At 48.7% G+C, this 20,012-nt stretch overlaps 1 protein-coding gene across 12 annotated transcripts in view; it reads left to right on the top strand.

Moving 5' to 3' along the window:
- The first annotated feature begins 10,834 nt into the window (after nucleotides 1–10,834).
- PPFIA3 (PPFI scaffold protein A3) overlaps nucleotides 10,835–20,012 on the top strand; it is a 64,870-nt gene continuing 55,692 nt past the window's right edge. For all 12 annotated transcript variants that reach the window (XM_088655152.1, XM_088655153.1, XM_088655150.1 and 9 more), the window contains exon 1: nucleotides 10,835–11,066. The gene's annotated coding sequence lies outside the window, so the exon portion shown is untranslated. The remainder of the gene's footprint in view (nucleotides 11,067–20,012) is intronic.

Here is a 20,012-nt window from a genome sequence, read left to right as displayed (position 1 = left end):
TAAAGGAATCAGTGCCTTTGGTATGTGTACCTAGTAGAGACCCATTGATTTGTTTGTTAATAGTATGTCTCTCGGGGTTGTATCCAACTAAGTTATTGTTGGCATCAAAATAAAAAAAATCCTTCGGTAGCACCTTAAAGACCAACTAAGTTTATATTTTGGTATGAGCTTTCATGTGCATGCACACTTCTTCAGATACACTTGCACACGAAAGCTCATACCAAAATATAAACTTAGTTGGTCTTTAAGGTGCTACTGAAGGATTTTTTTTATTTTGCTTCGACTCAGACCAACACGGCTACCTACCTGTAACTAGAACTATTGTTGGCATCAGTTGGCCTCAAAAGACAACGAAGTGCGCCTCTGGGGGTGAAATCAAACTGCTGGAGAATCGCAGCGCCTGCTGTGGCTGCAGAGACTGGGAACTCGTAATTGCTGCCTCCGGCATTTTGGCTGCATTAGCAAAGGGAACTCTCCGGAGCACTAGGCTGAGCAACGTTTTGGGATCTTGGGGTGCCCTGGCAACAAGATCCCCTCTCTGCCTCACTGCCATGGTCCAAAGGAAAGCAGAGCAATACACTTGGCACCGGCTTGGCTCAGGAGTTGCTGGAAGGAGGCGTACAAGGTGCCATCTAACCATCGTAGGGAATCCACTCAGGATAAGTTATAGACCCTTTGAAAGGAATGACCTGAAGTGTAGGGACTCCTGAGGAATCATCACATGTGACCTGAAACTGGGGTGTGGTTGAGCCAAGGCCAACGTATTCCTACCCAAAATGGCACCCCAGAGGTGCAATTTTTGGAAGGTTTCTGTCAGTGAACCAAGAGGGCCCCCACTTCTGAGAAAATCCTGGCTTGTAGGATCCTCCGGCAAATACCAGTTCTTCATTAAAGGTTCTCGTGTCCTGCTATCCTTCAGGGTGCATGTACAGTGGAACCTCGGTTTATGAACGCCTCGGTTTATGAATTTTCGGTTTACGAACGCCGCGGACCCATCTGGAACGGATTAATTCACTTTCCATTACTGTCAATGGGAAAGTTCGCTTCAGTTTATGAACGCTTCAGTTTATGAACAGACTTCCGGAACCAATTACACCCATGCTTCGGGTTAAGTACGCTTCAGGTTGAGTACTCCGCGGACCCGTCTGCAACGGATTAATCCACTTTCCATTATTTTTCAATGGGAAAGTTCGCTTCAGTTTATGAACGCTTCAGTTTAAGTACTCTGCGGACCGTCTGGAACAGATTAATCCACTTTCCATTCCTTTCAATGGGAAAGTTCGCTTCAGTTTATGAACACTTCAGTTTATGAACAGATTTCCGGAACCAATTGTGTTCATAAACCGAGGTACCACTGTACTGTATTTCTAAATGTAGATATGGTTATGCCAATAGACCTTTATTCTAATACAGGGGTGGCGAACCAGTTGAACCTCCAGATGTTCTTGGGGCTCTTGACTCTCATCAGCCTCCATCAGTAGTCGGGGACAATGAGAATTGGTCCAACAATGCCTGGCCACTGGTTCCTCATCCATTCTTATATATGTGATAATCAGTGGATATATCTGGCGATTTGATGTTTTGTGTCCACATTAAAAAGAAAGAACGGTGGTGTGTTTATTTCCGTGCCCTCTTATATTTATCCTATTTGTTTGTTTCCCTAATATTTCTAGGTACTGAATGACAGAGGTTTCCAGCAGGCCCAGCTTCGGCTCTTAGAGGGTAATACCCTCAGCGGGGTGCGTGTGTCCCTTCCTACACCCTCCTTGCCTAGCAACACTCCTCCATTAAAATTGACACAGAGTGAGGCTGTGTCAAGGGCCTTGTGGGGAAATTAAATGGCAGCTGCCTAACGCTAAGCACCATGGGAATTTTTTTAAAAAAATGGGAGTCCATGCCAGGTGTTGGAGGTGGACCCTAACAGGTTGTGATGGCCTCAGCAGCTTCCTGAGGATGCTGGATGTGATTCTAAGGGTTTGCGGCCTAAAAGTGAAGAAGACATTACACATTAGGAAGGAAAGTTATTTCTCTCTCTCTCTCTAACGTGGAGTTAGTGGCTGCTGGAATCACAAGAAGGACCGTTGTTATGTACTGAGCTGAATCATAGAACAATAGGATCCAGAATCAGCAGTCTGATTGGTCCGCAGGAGCCACCCAATCCAACTCCAGGTGGAAGTGGAACCGCAACCTGATTGGCCTGCAGAAGCAGCCAATCAGGCTGCTGGCAGAAGTCAATCCACAAACTGATTGGCCCACAGGTGTAGCCCTGAAGTAGCCAATCACGCAAAGCCCATTGTGTAAATAATGTATATAAGCAGATGGTTTTGGGAAAAGGGCATTCTTCTCTTCTTCTCCTTGATGACTACGAGCTGAATAAAGAGCATGAAATTCACTCTCGACTCCGAGTATATTTCAACCGTGCACCTGGGTATTTGAGGACCGCAACTCCCATCATCCCTGTCCACATTCTTGCTGATGGGAGTTGGAGTCCCAACATCATCTCCAGTTCTTCATGGCCCTCGGGAGACTCAGGTCTCCAAACTGCGCTCTTCTGCCTCCATTTTGCTCGCCGCTCCCTGTCGCCTCCAAGCAGGCCTTTGGGCGCAAAGGCATGTCAGGTCCCAAATAGGTTTTTAATGGCAGCTTCCCAGCCATTCCTCCGGCGTGTTCCCCTGCCGCCATCACTCCCTGCTCCTGATACAGGGTCATGTTAAAAAAGAAGACAGGTCTGTGCTTGCTTAATGGAGCAGGTGCCATTTCAGGAGAGGCAGGTGAGGGGAGCCACAGGCAAAAAAAACCAACACATGTGCCCAGCACCACACCTCTAAGTCTCATGCGCTATTGCGCTAGGCCTCATTCCCTTCGTAGGCCAAAGGAGGGAGCGGGGGAAAGGAATGGCTCTGTATTGCTGTGTGTTTGCCACCTACTGCTACAAATTGAGGTCTCGGTCTTGTTCCAGAAAGGCAAGAGAAACGCTGCTCCCTGCCCAATGGGTATGTGAGTCACCCCACTACGCTTCCAGAGTTGGTTTTACTGGTTGGTTTGGCCTCTGGAGACTCATCTACCAGAAAGGGTGGGGAGAAAGGACTCTGCAAGCCAGCAATGCCTATTTCTCTTGCAGGGCAAGAGAGAACCTAGCAGGAAGAGCAGGAACTCGGGATTTCTGGGTTCTTTGGGAAAGCTGCCATTCAGGAGCAGCATTAAAATGAATCGGGGAAGAGGAGGAGGTAGTTCTCAGGCAAACCGCAAAAATTAAAATGCGTAGTTTCTTCTGCCGTCCAGCATGCTATTGTTAAGCCCAAGAGGTTTCAACCTTGCAAAAGTCCATGAAAGAATCCGAACATCATAGTTTAAAACTACTGCTAGAGGACAGGAATCCCAAGACTACATTAAATGTAGCCAAATTTTGTGTGTCTGAAATCAATCGCAGGAAGCAAGTGGTATCCCGTAATGACCCAACCCCTAAATGTTAACTACAGGGGGTTCGTTAATAAGTAATTTTAATTTTATATTTAAATCCTTGTTGTATTCACACTGCCCTTTGTATTTTTGTCATGTTTTATGATCTGTGACACTGTGCGTGTTGATGCTGGTCTGCGACCGTATTAATAAATTCATTCATTCATTCAAGAGGTTTCAACAGCCACAAAAGCGTAGAAATAACATTAGATCTGGAGGCCCGATATTTAACAAAGTTCCCTGGAACTCGGTCAACAAGGTGGGTGGTACTCAAGCTAAGCCCTACTCAGAGTAGACCTGCTGAAGTTGGTAAACCTTAGTCACATCCATCATCTTTTATTGGTCTTAACACTACCCAGTTAAGACACCTTTATCTCTCACGTTTGAATTTTGGAATCAAAACATGTACTGTAACTTCGAAATGTGAGATTTCGAAACGTTCTCAGGTTTCAAATTAGGTCTAATTCTGCAGGGGTGCAGGTGGGTTGGGACTGGGTAAAATGCCCACCTCTTGCCAACGCTTGCAGAATGTCCTTCTCCCCAGGGGCGAAGCTTTCCTATTGCCCATTGGCCTCGCTGCACCCTTCGAACACAGCCGTGGGGAACTGGATCCGGCCGGAGGGGGGGCCCAGATCCCCTGAGTCCCACACCCTGTGAAGGCCAACTTTGACAGTAGGGTGAGACCGCCCCTCCCGTCAACCACCTAATGTCTTAAGGATGCCAGGTGACTGACACCTGTCAAAGTTGGACGGGGATCGCTGTAATCGTCCCCAATCAGCTGATGGATTGAATGGGTACACCCCTGGTTGCACCCTTTAGACAGCCCTTATTGGGACAAAGGCACACTCATAGTGAGGTATCTCTTGGTATCCAGCATCTCACTCTGCAAGACAGTTGAGGGCTAACTCCAGCCTTGGGCATTTTGATGGTAGGGGAAGCGTGTGTGCGTGTGTGTGCATTTAAGTTGACTCGCCATCAACTTGGTTTAACCTCTATTCATTTATACGTCAGTTCATGTTGCAGTCTCCGCTCACATCTCTGTGTCGGTGTCCCCAGCTCCAGCCTGCCTGCCTGCCTATAATTCGATTGCTGTTCTGGCAAACTTCAACATTCCTGAGTTTTTAATTTTCACCCGGTGGTCTGATCAAAACAAACACTATAAACTTATGCCAGTGCAAATAACACATTTTTAATTGATATGAGTTAAATTTGTACACCACCCTACTACAGCTGTAGATTTTCAAGGCAGTTCACAACATAAAATTACAATATAAAAAAACAACAACACAAAACACATCATAAAAATGAGAACAAAAAACAGCAAAAAATCCCCACCTCCCGCAACACATTTAAAAGGGTAAAAGGTAAAGGGACCCCTGACCATTACGGTAGGTCCAGTCGTGACCAACTCTGGGGTTGTGGCGCTCATCTCGCGTTATTGGCCAAGGGAGCCAGCGTACGGCTTCCAGGTCATGTGGCCAGCATGACAAAGCCGCTTCTGGAGAACCAGAGCAGCGCGCGGAAACGCCGTTTACCTTCCCGCTGTAGCGGTACCTATTTATCTACTTGCACTTTGATGTGCTTTCGAGCTGATAGGTTGGCAGGAGCTGGGAGTGGGACCGAGCAACAGGAGCTCACCCCGTCACGGGGATTTGAACCGCCGACCTTCTGATCGGCAAGCCCTAGGTTCTGTGGTTTAACCCCCAGCGCCACCCGTGTCCCAAAAGGTAAAGGGACCCCTGACCATTAGGTCCAGTCGTGAGCGACTCTGGGGTTGCGGCGCTTATCTCGCGTTATTGGCCAAGGGAGCCGGCGTACAGCTTGTCAAATCATCGGATGTCGAATCAATCAAAGGCCAAGTTGAATCTTGGGAATTGTGGTTTGCTAAGGATGCTGCAAATTGTAGGCCTGTGAGGGGGAACTGCATTTCCCAGGATTCCTTGGGAGAATCCACGTGCATGGTGTGCCCATCCCACCCAAAGCATGCAGCAGTATGCAGTGGCACAAAAGGAGGCAGAAGACCCCCCTATTCTCCTCACAGAGCTACACTTTTGGGGGAAGTTAGATTGATTGTTAAACCACAGTGGGAATTTTAGTTTTACGAAGGGAGCAGGGGTCTCCTAAGAGCTCTCAGCAACCTACAGTTCCCAGGATCCTTTGGGGGAAGCCATGACTGCTTAAAGTGGCATGATACTGCTTTAGATGTATAGTGCAGCAGGACCCAGAAATGATTATTGCGGTGCTTCTGCTGAAGCTTTGAAGCAGACGAAAAGGGGACGTTGAAGGCAGAGAAGAAAGGAAGTCGGGTGCTGAATACTCTGATCTGTCTAGGAATACAGGGATTCCCGTTGTCCGTTCCCAGAAAGAGCTTTAGAGCTGGCGATGGACGCTGTGGGGCAGGAACATTAAGTCAGCCAAGTGCCGTGGCAACAAAAGCACCAAACCCTTGGCTAGGCTCAGTGCTTCAGCTATGGGGAAAGAGGTTCCATGGCAAAATTCCAATGAACCTACAGTTCCGTCTAAGTCAGAAACTATTCTCACCAACCTGGTGGCCTCTAGGTGTTTTGGCTGAACTACAACTCCCATCAGCCTCGGCAAGCATGGCCAATGGCCTGGAGTGATGGGAGTTGTGGTTCAGCGACATGAAGAGGGGCCAAAGGTTACCCACGCCTGTAACACAGGCTGACGAGAGTTGGCCAGGTTAACACAGAATCACAGAATTGTAGAGTTGGACGTGATCCCAAGGGTCATCTAGTCCAGGAATCTCAACCCCGCCTCCAAATCTCAACCTTAGGTACCCCATCCAATTTGAAACCATACTGGGCCCTGCTTAGCTTTGCAAATGTGCTTGCGGTTTCATTGCTGCGCCACGGACTTCTGAGGCTCACCACTGTTTTCCACGGGAAAGCCAGTATATAAAATGATTTTTCTATGCTAGCTGGGAAAGGGACTAAGTTACAGTAAATGTTATTTTCCTAAAAGGGAGGCCGATGGGTAGAATCTATTCTGTAGCCCCATGGACTGCAAGAAGATCAAACCTATCCATTCTGAAGGAAATCAGCCCTGAGTGCTCACTAGAAGGACAGATCCTAAAGCTGAGGCTCCAATACTTTGGCCACCTCATGAGAAGAGAAGACTCCCTGGAAAAGACCCTGATGTTGGGAAAGATGGAGGGCACAAGGAGAAGGGGACGACAGAGGACGAGATGGTTGGACAGTGTTCTCGAAGCTACCAACATGAGTTTGACCAAACTGCGGGAGTCAGTGGAAGACAGGAGTGCCTGGCATGCTCTGGTCCATGGGGTCACAAAGAGTCGGACACGACTAAACGACTAAACAACAACAAAGCCCCATGAAGATACAAAGGCTTAAAAAATGGCGTTAGTTATTATTATTGTTATTATTTCCTATTTACCATTGTCCAAATACAGCTATCTCATGTCAGGGATGGGAAACCTTTTCCAGCCTGAGGGCCACATTTCCTTTTGCGCAACCTTCTGGGGGCCACGTGCCAATGTTGGGCGAAGCCAGAAGCCAAAGTGGGTGGATCAATGAATGTAAACTTTACCTTTGTACAGTAGGCTAGATCCTTATCCCTGCTGTATTCCTACCCCCAATGAAAAATATGGCTCTCAGTTCAGACCCGAAGCAGGAAGCACAAATAAATATCCCCATCACAATTTCATATCATGATTCCTGCCTCCAGAAGCAGCAAGAAGGTGTTTCAGGGCGTTATCATGGCTCAGGTTGAGCTCTTCTGCTGCAGTCACCACCCCTTCGGACCGCAGACCAACAGGTCCCTAATGCCACATGGACCAATGATCCAGAAGGGAGCGATCGCCACATCAAGGAATTTTTAGTGAGCGTCGTCTAAAATTAACCGATTGCTGCTATGGAGATAGGGTGTGGGATATTTTTAAAAGAACCAGACAGAGAAAAGAGCCAACCAGGAAGGGTTTGCAGGAAGGTTTGGTGCAGGAATTTAATTTGAGTATACCTAGCAAAAGGGGTGCACTTTCAGATTTGGGGGAAGCGTGAAGATGCAAAGATTTCTGTACTGAGCGCAGTATTCCCAGCAGGGATGATAGAAATCTGTCTTAAATTGGGGACAGACTGGTTCTCCATCTAGCTCAAGGCTGCCTAGCACTGACTCTCCCTTCACCTGCTGCCTGAGCCTTTGAATTGAACATGCATGCAAAGCAAGTGCTTTGCCACTAAGCTATAGCCCCGGAGTGGAGAACCGTCCCTCCCCCCTCATTCTGGACAGCCATGTGACAGTGGTAGCAAACACACAAATGACAAAAATATCTAAAAACATCCAAATTCCAACATTTTTTACCTAGTTTCTGTAAGCGCTTAATGCATCCCTTTGTAGTTTCCAATCTGGAAAGCAAGAGGCGCTTTCAAATTTCTGAGACACATTCCCTGCATACGAAAAAACAAACACTCAATCTCCCATCGGCACCAGCGAGCATGGGCAATGATCAAGGATGAAGGAAGTTGTAGTTCAGAGAGCCACAGATTCCCTGTTACTAAAACAGCAGTGATTGTCCCTGTAGCATAGTCGTTTTTCTCATGGTTTAGACTAGGTAGTGATGTGGAGCCTATGGCCCGCCAAAGGAGGCTGGACCACAACTCCCATCATCCTTGACCACTGCCCATGCTAGCTGAGGCTGATTCGACTTGGGAGGCTGCAGGGCCGCAGAGGTTCCTCATCTCCTGGTTTAGACAAATTAACAAAGAATGGTTCTAGGAACACCTATTGGCTGTGACCTATGATAGCTCAGTTGGTTAGAGTGTGGTGCTGAGAACGCCAATGCTACAGGTTCAATCCCCGTATGGGACGGCTGCATATTCCTGCATTGCAGGGACTTGAACTAGAGTTATCCTCAATGTACCGTCCAACTCTACAATTCTACGATAGCTTAATGAACTTCCATTTACACAGGAGGTATACTATGTAATAACGAAGGCCCTGGGAGAGGGAACAGCCATGATCTTTATGCTCTGTAAGTGCCCTAGAGAGGCAGCTGTCTGCTACTGGAAATGCTGCTGGACTAGTTGGGACCCCTGGTCAGATCCTCCTACAGATTGCATGCCTACATACTGATATGCTTCTCTCTGGGATGCCTAATTATGATAGAGCGCGTACTTTGCAATAGACTGCACAGCACAGTGTGGTAGAATTCCTCAGGTTCTCCACTCTCTCCTGTGGCTAACTTGTCACTGTTGGATCAGAAAACTGGGCTCTGTTTCCTTCCTAGCAGTTCCGTCTTCACTGGCCACACAAATGGGTGCAACAGCCTTGCTGAAGATGAGCAGCTAACACAGATGTGTGTAGTTCCTTGGTTCTTCTTCCACATCTCTGTAAGGCTACACAGGGTCCCACGTTCTTTGGCCACTGCCTCTTTTCACAGGGCCACAGTCTCTGAATTACCAAATAGGGACATTTTCATGGGATCTGATGTCTGACGGAAGTTCACCACTGCTCTCCGTTATGATCAGAATATTACCTACCGTCTGCATGCATTCGACACATCTTTGTCACAGACTCGGTGCATTTCTTCCGGGCCTTTCCAGAAAATACTTTTCAAGTGCTGAGTTGCAACTCACTCCCTTCAGGGCAACAGCATTTTGCCAGTACGAAAAGCAAAATATTACGTCACGGGGCAAAGATGATCCACAACTCCTCTCCCAACTATAGTCAAGGACTGTGGTTGCACAAGGCCCTATTGGCTAGTGCCTGTGCATCATTGTATTTTTGTACATAATTGAATGCCAAGCTTTCCTTTCTTCTTCTTTTTTAACAGACTGGGTGCTTCCATTTTCAATGTAACTGGAAAACCCCAGGACATATACCATCCACCTGCAGTTTTGCCATTCATTAATCCTTTTCTATTCCTTTTTCTTTTAAAACTTTTTTTTAAAAAAAAGATTGTGTTCTTTGAAGGTTCTGCATCCTCCTTCCCTCTCCAGCCAAGGCAGTGCAAAAAATAATAATAATTAAAGGTTACCAGTAAGGACAAAATAGCATATCCCAGAGTTTATTCAGAGCTAGCATTGACAGAGGACCAATAATAAAATGTGTTACTTCCCTCCCCTGCCATCTGGAAAGGCCTTTAATGATCCATGGTTGCTGCTCCCTCCCTGGACCGTTTTCTGCCTTGCAATGATTTGCTGTTCTGATTTGGCTTCATGCATTGATTCTTTGCACCTTCCCCTACTGCTCCATGTCTTGATATATTTCCCTGTCTTTCCTGGGTTCTCTTAAGCTAGCACATCTCATCCAGAGAGCTCAGCAACCAAACCCCTTCCTTACCTTGCTGGGCATTGTTTCACGTTTCTCTTTTGCACAAATGAGTTTTCCTAGGTTGTTGCGTGGCCATTTCCTTGGGGTGGTGCGGATGGAATTCTCTCTAGGCTATGCCGATTGGCACGCATTTTTGGACTGATGCATTTTATTTTATTTTTACACCGACTTGCATGAAGTGGTGCAGCACGTGGTTTGGCTTGTCACCCCTTTCCTCCCCTTCCAGGTTCTCTTGAGGTTCATGGTTTGCTGTTTCCCCCCCCTGGGTGAAATGAACTGGTGCATCTCCTCATAACGGGGCGCCGTGATTTATTTCTCTTTATGTCGCATGGGCCAGTGCATTTTCACTCCTCTGTAAGCCACGGGCTCCTTTCGCAGAGAGTTTGTGCATCTCGGGGGCGATGGGGCTGTAGTGTCTCCTCTTGGTGGTTTCCGCCGGGTTGCTGCATTTTCTCAGCTGTAGGTGTATCTCCAGGTGGTACATGCATAAATATCCTCTCTGAGCTGCATGAATCGGTGCATTTCAGTGTCTCGATTTTTCTCTCTTTGCACGCATTTGGTGCATTTCCCGCCCGTGGTGCAACGTCTCATTCTTCTCACCGGGCTGTTGCGTTATTTAACACGGACTGAGACGGTTCTTTGGGTCATTGCACGGATTTCGTGCATTTTTGTTACTCCCCCCGTTTTTCCCCTCTTTTTTAACCTGCGATGCATCTGATTTTCTCCTCCTCCTGTTCCTTCCCCCCTCCTTTTTCCTAAAGAACCACCGGATGACATCATCCTAAAACTGAACCCCGCCCATAGGCTTCCCCAATTGGCTTCTCACAGCCCCCCCGCCCACCAACTCGCCCACCCCATTGGCTCTGCCCACTTGCCACTCGGAGCTCGGCTTCCCCTCCCTTATCCACGCGTGGGCGGTGCCTAAAGGGCTGTCCCGGACCATGCCGCACGCTCGTTGGTCGGAACGCTTGTCAATCAGAGATATCTTAAAGGGGCAGGCGCGCCCAAGCTCTGCGCTGTGCGAAGGGGCGGGATTTGCTTCTCTTTTCGCTCTCTGGATCTGCCTGGGCGGGCTGGAGGGGGGCGCCAGGCGGTGGCCGACCGGCCGGCCGGGAGGGAGGGATGCCGGGGCTGGGGAGTGGGGTCCCCCTGAGGGATGGCAATCGTCCCTGAAGGCCCGAGGAGGGGGCCCAGCATCAGCGTCCAGGCTCCCTCCTGCATCCCTCCTGCATCAGCACCACCAAGAGCAGCAGCAGCAGCAGCAGCACCGCAGCCTCCCCCGCCTGCTGCAAAGGCAGGTAAGCGCCGAGCTCAGGAACCCCCATCTCCTCCTGGGAAGCCCCGCGCTGCACCCCGCTGCACCCGATCTCCGCGTCCCTCTTCAGCGGGGCTCCACCTCTCCACCAGGGGGACCGTCCGGAGCCTTTGCTCCATCGTCCCCAAAGCTGCCCCAAAATCGTCCGGCAGCTTCCTCCCGTCTCTGCATCCCTCCTCTCCTCCCTCCCTCCCTCCCCGCCGGCCTTCCCCCAATGCGCCTCTGACTCCCGCATCCCCAGGGCTCCCCGCTCCCGATCGCACCCACTGCGCTGCCACCTACTCTCTCCAAGCACCCGCACCTTCCTCCGTGCGCTCTGCACGGATCCGGCCACCGCGGTCGCTACCACCACCCGGGCACCCACAGCCTCTCCTTCCCTACCCGCCAGACGCCCACCCCACCCCACCGCGCCCTCGCCCATCCCGATTCTCCGGCACGCTCCCTGCAACTCATCTCCTTCGCCCAACCCAGCCTCCCCGCCGGTGCACGCACCCCGGCGCCTTCTCCGAGCCCCTTTCCCACGAGATCGCGCCCTGCCTCTTCGTCTCTGCCTTTAAATCCTCCAGCCGCGCACAGTCCATCTGCCTGCCGCCGCCGCCTCCTCCTTCCTCTCCGGCTCCACTCTGAAAGCCCTGTAGCCTTGCTCCGGGCTCCCCTTCTCCTGGAACCTTCCGAGCCATCTCCACCCAGCTCCAGAGACCCACCTTCCCTTACCCTCCGTCTCTCCATCCACCCGAGCCCTGGAGCCTCTCCAGATAGGTAGGTCGACCTGCCGTGATGGCCAGCGCTGGGGATCTACAGGGTGCCCCACCGCCAGAGCTGGGGAGGCGCCTCTAGCCTCTACCCCCTCCCCAGTCGTCTGTTTCATGGAAGCAGCAGCTCACCAAGGGCCCTCTCTGTTTCTCCAGGGGCCTCTCTCTCCTCCAGAATCGCCTTCCTTCTGCCCATTCCCCAAGCACAGAAGCCTTCCCACTCCACTCTGGCCCTCCCCCATTTCTTCCCAGATCCCCTGACCAACCTTGTTTGTAGCTCTGTTACGCTGTCCCTGGTTACCCTTTGAGCCTTGGATGCCCCCGCTTAAAGGAAAACCCAAGCCATCTACCCACCTCCACCAGACCCCCCTTTCCCACCAAGTTCTCTTTTCCATTTTGCACACCCGGTAATTTACAGCGTTTGCTCTCTCTCCCCCCCCCCCGGACTTTGTTCCTGTCTGGGCCCCCTAAAGACCCCCCAAACACCCGTTCTCCCTGAGCGCTGTCAAATTTCAACATTGCTCACAGCAAAGCCGACATCACTCCAGCTCCATCATTCTGCCCAGCCTTTCCTCGCCCCTGCTTGGCTAAAGCAACCCACATTTTATCTCTAGGCAACCCCTCTGCTCTTTCCTTTAGGGAACCTGCACCAAGAAACATATGCTACTCCATCAGATTTAAAAAAAAACCTCACAGCCCCCTCTAGTTTTTTCTTAATTGGCCCATACCCACAATTCCATCCCTCTTGCCCATGCCACTCATTGGCCCCCAGCACTCTTATTTCTAGGGTCTCCTAGATTCCTGCTACATATTTTGAACCTGTGCGTTGCCACCAAATCTCTTTCCAAACAGCTTCTTCCTGTGCGTCTTGCACCCTCCCTGCTTTTTCTTCATTACCCTACTACACACCATACAGTCCTATGAGAATAAGAGTTTGAGGCACTGACCCAAACCCTTAATATATTGTGTTATCGAGGAATAAACACATCCCATGGGTTGTCTTTTCTGCACCTTGTAATACAATGAAACGGTGGCCTAGTAGTACTGTTATTTTGCAGAGTGGGGGTCTTAGCAGAAGCAGGAGATCGGAATGGCAGGTGCCCAGTTTGATGGTGCGGGGGTGGGATTTCAAAGTCGATGTTGCAGGAAGTGGAGGACCAATGTGGAAACATAGCTGAAGAGAACCCAGTGCAAGTGTTTGGCAGATGGAAATACATGATGGCTAAGAAAAATGAGGCAGGATGTTGGTTCAGTTAAAAATGGAAGTGCCTGTAGACAAAGAAAGTATCAGGCTATAAGGCATAATCACATTATATATCTCCCAAAGGTGGGGAGTTATTAATATGTTGATTAAAAGTTGGGGGGTCCTTTATTATGTATTTCCAGGCCTACATTTCCCATCTGCAAGCAGCTATTTTATTACAACTGAAGTAAAGCTGTCTATTGGAGGGGTTAATGATAAGATTATAATTTGTGTGATTCCCACCTTCATTCGCCCAAATTCAGCGATCACCCATAGCTATATTTAATACAGCTCAGGTGCAGGTGTGTAAAAGAAGGTGAAAAACATAGACTGCCTGTGTGTGTGTGTGTGTCTGTGTGTGTGTGTGATGCTGTGGTCAGACACATGTTAGGCAGGCTCATAACGACATGCCCCATCACTGTTTCACAAGCATGCTCCAAGCTGTGATGTACAACCCATTTGCACAAGCAACAGTAAGTGCTGCACTTTCCGCTTCCCGGGGGCAGGAGATAATGCATGTTCATTGACCGAGATCCATTCTTATGTGCATATTTGTCTGCATATGCATTGCAGTAAAAAGGTGTTATAATACTGCACAAAGGTTTGCATGCAGGGCAGCCGTGCAAAGAGGAGGGTTAGTCACACATGCAACATGTGCATGACCACTCGCAAAAATGCCAGAGATGACATGCTGATGTAGGCAGCTGTGACAACAAGTGTTGTATGTGCAGAAGCATGGGGGAATACCAATGTGTCTTCTGTTAGGGCAAGTATGTAGGCGCTACAAGCTTTTTTGTGTGTGCATGCACAGTTATACTGGGATATGTATGTTGCGGGTGAGTGTAGTGTGGAACGAAGTATAGCTGCACTAGGTGTGGGGTATATGTAATCAGCGTGTCAAGATGAACATGCCGGTAGATGAATGTGGCGAGATTCTAAATAGATTGAAGTGGGACAGGGGAAAACCAGTCTTTTTTCCCCCTAAGCCCAGCTGTGCTACATAGAAGTTACAGCACATGTGTTAGATTTTGTACAATGGTTTTTGTAGAGATGTGGTTCCACTTGTACCAACATGTGCCCATCGTTATAGTTGCTTCTTTGCACCTTCTGGATGAGCATGAAATCTTATGTGTCACATAGCTGCATATGAAGAGGATTGGAGCACCAGAGGTGGTGCTTGTGCTGCGCATGTGCAGTGGTGCACTGTTTTGGTTTGCATGCACACGCTCACCTTTGCTAGCCATAGACCTGCAAATAAGTTTGTACACAGCCCATGGGTTTGGCAAGGCCTGTTGTGAGTGCATCCTGTGCTATTGCATGCACAGGTGTCCGTGTGCACGCACAGAAGTCAGAGCCCGTTCTGCTTTATGCGCACCATCACCCATGTCCCAATCTTAGCAGTGTGCATCTACATTCAGGGGCTGTGAATATACAAATGCCTAAGCACTAGTGCAGTGTTGGTGAAATTCTATATTCTGCTCCCCAGAGATTCAAATCCCTAAAGCAAACTAAACTCACGTTATGCTACTGTTAAGTGACGTTAGCATAGTTTAGGCCAGGCTTCCTCAACCCCGGCCCTCCAGATGTTTTGGCACTACAATTTCCATCATCCCTGACCACTGGTCCTGCTAGCTAGGGATCATGGGAGTTGTAGGCCAGAAACATCTGGAGGGCCGAGGTTGAGGAAGCCTGGTTTAGGCTAATTTTACTTCTTCTTCCCATAATGTTGCTTCCATGGGAGAAGAGTTTCTTCAAATAACCTACCATGTTTGACAGCGAAGGGGGAGATGACAAGCGGAAAGGGACGTGGCGGTTATTGTGGAGGGGAATGTGGCTTCTCCCTCCCTTGATTTCTGAGTGTTCACTAGACACTAGTCACGAAGGCTAGAAATTTACCGGTTTTCAATAAATAAACAGAAGGAGCGGGAGACGCTCGGAATGTCTACTACTGTGCCAGAATCTGGATTCTGAGCTTTGTTTTATGTATCTCCAATGCATGTGTTTTTTATGTATCTCCAATGCATGTGTTCATATATAGCTGCTTTGCTTGTGCTGAGTGTGTTTTTATGTGAGAGAGGGGCGGGGGAATGTGAATGTTCAATCCTTGGTGTCTCTTCATTAGCAGCCTCAATGTCCATAGATGTATGCATAAATGTCTCCATCTCTCTCCACTTCCCAGGTGTAAAAGCTGTGTAAATCCATGTGCCAGAATTACCGTCTGCGGTCTGTGGTTGCACATAAAAGAATAGAGCGCTCTAATGCCATCCACAAGCCTCTGACCATTTTGTGTGTATTTGTGTGTATTCGTGTGTCTGTTCCCCTGACCAGCTGCTAATATGTGTTCTTAATGTCTTCTGAAAGCATGAGAGTGACTGTACATGTATGGGCCTGTCTTGGCCTTGGGAACTGTATATTTTTTTCAGATTCTGTAAGATTCTGGGGATACTCAGATTTCGCCCCCCCATTTGATGGGCTGTTTGCTTCCATTTGTTTGGTTTGGTGGAGAAAGAGGGTACATTAGGCAACGAGAGTTACCTATGGCAAGTCTCTGTTGAGTATTTTCTTGCATGGCTTTTTATATGCAGAGTTTGATTTTGGCCAGGATTTTACGGTGCTCAGCCCTAGAACTTATCAGTGACAAGGTTTAGCCCTTGAATAGGTGAGAGCTCTTTTCTTTTTGTCCATTCGAAAGCATTTCTATCCTACGAGCCCTGCTCGCATCTTTTCTAGGCACTTCTAAGGGAATCTGTTTTTATCTTGTTGTTCCAGGGAAACTGAACCTCTCCAACTGGAGATGGAATATGGGCATAGAGGGAAGGAGGGAGGGGGAGAGAGAGAGAGATGCTTTTAAGTGCTAGGTCCATCATGGACAATGGGCTTCCGACTAGCTTGAGCAGTCGTTATCGAATACCTGAAGCCAAAGCCTCATCCTGCACCTTCTATATACAGAGCATCTTTCCCTAAGCAGTGAGGCACTTCCATGTACCTCTGATGCAGTTAGGTAATTTTAACCTCTGGACTTAGTGGGAAATGGCTCTTTAGATGTTAACATGAACTACTTCACTTACTTCAAAATGTGGCAAACCAGCTCTGCGGTGTTTGCCCCCCCCCCGGTCCGTTCTGCTGTGGGGGGGGGGGCTAGGAACATTTGCCGCAGAGTCCTGCCCTGTTGGTACATGGGACTTAATGGGGAGAACCCCCCCAGTCAAGTCTGGAACCACTTCTAGATATGTTTGATTCCTGCAGCTCCCACCTTCTTTAAAAATGTTTTTAAACAATCTGTTCTTGTGTTACTGTTCCAGAGGAGGTGAGCATAAAACCTTGTCCGCCACAGTAGAGTTGTAATTCTTAGCTTGTTTGTAATATTGCCCAACATTTCTCTGATGAAAATAGGGACATCCTAAAGAAAAGCGGGACATTCCAGCATCAAATCAGAAACCTGGATGGCTTCTGTAAATCCGGGACTGTCCCTGGAAAACAGGGAAACTTGGAGGGTCTGTGTACCGTATGTGTGTGTTAAATTTGAATGCTTCTGTGCAGAAGGAGGGAATATTGGGTCTAGAGCACGGCTTCAAATTCCAGGGATTAAACATTAGCAATAACTATTGCTAAGGGGAGTTCAGCAATGGAACAGAGTGTTTATGGAGCTAGTAGAATCTCCTTCCTTGGAGGTGCTCCAAAAAACAGATTCCATAGGAACCTACTGGTACTGGGAGTCCTATAGGCATAGATTCCTAATTGTTCTGCTTGGGAAACCTGTGGCCCTCCAAACATAGCTGCCAAGTGTTCCCTTTTCTCGCGAGGAAGCCTATTCAGCATAAGGGGAAATCCCTTAAAAAAAGGGATAACTTGGCAGCTATGCCTCCAAATATTGTTGGACTACAAAACCCATTATCCCTGACTATTAGCCATGCTAGAGGGAAGAGTTATGAGTGGCCACAGTGGGAATGAATGAGTGAAATGTCAATATAAACCCCTGTTTTTCCTAGAGGACCTATTTGAGAAGAGCAGGCACCCCCAAACTTCGGCCCTCCAGATGTTTTGGGACTACAATTCCCATCATCCCTGACCACTGGTCCTGTTAGCTAGGGATCATGGGAGTTGTAGGCCAAAACATCTGGAGGGCCGCAGTTTGGGGATGCCTGGAGAAGAGTAAGGAGTGATGAGCCAGCCCCACACCTTGACATAGCTGTCAAATTCTGGGACCATGGGTCTTTCCTCCACCCTATCAACAGGGGTGCCAACTTGAATAAAATATTTGGGGGGGGCAAGTAAGCCCTGCCCTGCATAATCGATCACATGACGCGGTGCACAGGCACCATTTTAATGGCAATGCCCACCAACATTTTGGGGGGAGGGACGAAGACCCCTCAGCCCCTTGGAATTGGCTCCTATGCTTAGTAGCAACAGGGGAGGGGAGTCAGCAAACACTGTCCCTGATCGTCTTCCATCGCCAACCCTCTAGTATACAATACGCAATGGACCTTTAAAAAAGGGGCCTAACTATAAGCCGGATGCCTGAGACTTGGAGGAAGCCCAATCTAGGCCTGAGCTGTGGAAACACAGGGCTTCGCTCTGCTCCTTCTGAGGCAGCTGCTTAGTGTCCAGCAAACTCGCAAGGATCAGAGATGTGCCTTGGGGTCAGCATCAGGCCCTTGGGAGACCAAGCTGTGTCCCCCTGTAGTGGTTTGCCTGTCTGGCTGAGGCCCTGTCTGTCCACAGCTAACCCCAGGGCCTTGCCTTAGGCTACTTAGTAAGGCCACGGCCGAGGGAAAAGGTAGGAGAGATTGCGGAGAAAGAGTATATGCATTGGCCCAGGAACGATTACTCTGAGAGGAAAAACAAGGTTTTGAGGAAGAGCTTGGAATATGGAGGCTGTTCCAGGCAAAGGGAGCAGCCTGGCAGAAGGTAAAGAGGCAGGCGTGAGGAGGGCGGCTGTGACGGCAGGGAAAGCGTGTGACTTGATTAAAACGGGGCAACATTTTAGGACACAGACTTGATTCCGAGCAAGCAGAAGTGGCTGCAGTTTATTCAAAGCGTTGCTGCTGCTGCTGCTGCTTCCCACGCCAAGTTAGGTTCTCTGTCTGGAGTGCAAAGCAGTGCAAGAAGGGAAAGGTAGAGGAGGCAACGCGGTTCAGTGAGAGCACAGAGTTTGCAACAGGGGTGAGGAATCTGCGTTCCTTCGGGTGTTGTTTAGTCGTTTAGTCGTGTCCGACTCTTCGTGAGCCCATGGACCAGAGCACGCCAGGCACTCCTGTCTTGCACTGCCTCCCGCAGTTTGGTCAAACTCATGTTCGTAGCTTCGAGAACACTGTCCAACCATCTCGTCCTCTGTCGTCCCTTTCTCCTTGTGCCCTCCATCTTTCCCAACATCAGGGTATTTTCCAAGGATTCTTCTCTTCTCATGAGGTGGCCAAAGTATTGGAGCCTCAGCTTCACAATCTGTCCTTCCAGTGAGCACTCAGGGCTGATTTCCTTCAGAATGGATAGGTTTGATCTTCTTGCAGTCCATGGGACTCTCAAGAGTCTCCTCCAGCACCATAATTCAAAAGCATCAATTCTTCGGCGATCAGCCTTCTTTATGTTGCCGGATGGCAACTCCCATCATCCCTGAACATTGGCAACACTGGCAGGCAGGCTCTCCATCGCTGCTTTGGAAAGGTGTTCTGCGGCAGTGTTTCATTTCACAGAGGATAAGGTTAGCAGTGGCCACTACTGGCCACGATGGCTAGCTTCTACTTCCATTGTTGGAGGCAGTATGCCTCTGAATCCCAGTACAGTGGTACCTCTACTTACGAATAACTCTACGTACGAATGTTTCTACTTACGAATGGAGCTCCGTCCGCCATCTTGGATGCGGTTTAGATAGGATTTTTTCTACTTACAAATTTTTAGATAGGGTTGCTTCGACTTACGAATTTTTTCTCCCAATGCATTCCTATGGGATTCGACTTACAACTTTGTTCAACTTGCGAATGTGCGTTCGGAACGCATTAAATTCATAAGTAGAGGTACCACTGTAGCTGGAAACCGCTGTCACACTCGGGTCCTGCTTGGGGGCTTCCTATAGGCACCTGCTTGACCACTATGAGGACAAGAAGGTAGGCTATATGCCTGATCCAGAATGACTCTTCCTATCCCTAGTTGCATTGGAAGAATGGGGCGAGGGCATTGTAAGAAACTCAGATATATAAGCTGGGTGCAAAAATAGCTCCTTAAACCGAGGTTGCAGTCGCCAAAACAGAATGTCTAGTTGCCATTTGGGGGCAAGACGGCTTTAAAGTCTTATTTTTTTCAAATGATGGACTAACTGTGATTGATTCTCCATTAAACATCTGGCTCCTTTCGATGACAACCTTGAGCTAGGTTAAGAACTTTGAGAACCTAAAGAAGAAAAGTCCAGAGACAGTCCACATGTATATTGGCCTGTTCGAACCTCTTTTTCTTAATGGTGACATGGACCATTCACACCTGTGAGCAGCAGTGCAGTATTTGGTGTGTGTGTGTGTGTGTGTCTGTTGGTAAGTCAAGACCAGTGACAACAATTAGCTATAATGTTGTTCACCGCTCCTGCTCAGGCTGCACAGAAAAAAGCAATTTGGTTCCAGAAACTGATTCTGATTGTGCAGATGAAATATAACGGATAGAATTCTATGTTGTTGTTGTTTAGTCGTTTAGTCGTGTCCGACTCTTCGTGACCCCATGGACCATAGCACGCCAGGCACTCCTGCCTTCCACTGCCTCCCGCAGTTTGGTCAGACTCATGTTCATAGGTTCGAGAACACTGTCAACCATCTCGCCCTCTGTCGTCCCCTTCTCCTAGTGCCCTCAATCTTTCCCAACATCAGGGTCTTTTCCAGGGAGTCTTCTCTTCTCATGAGGTGGCCAAAGTATTGGAGCCTCAGCTTCAGGATCTGTCCTTCCAGGGAGCACT

This window comes from Zootoca vivipara, chromosome 12, assembly GCF_965207765.1.
Source record: "Zootoca vivipara chromosome 12, rZooViv2.hap1.1, whole genome shotgun sequence".
In the NCBI taxonomy this organism is placed as follows: Eukaryota; Metazoa; Chordata; class Lepidosauria; order Squamata; family Lacertidae; genus Zootoca; species Zootoca vivipara.
Note: the sequence above shows the minus strand (reverse complement) of the source record. Positions and strands in the feature narration are given on the sequence as shown.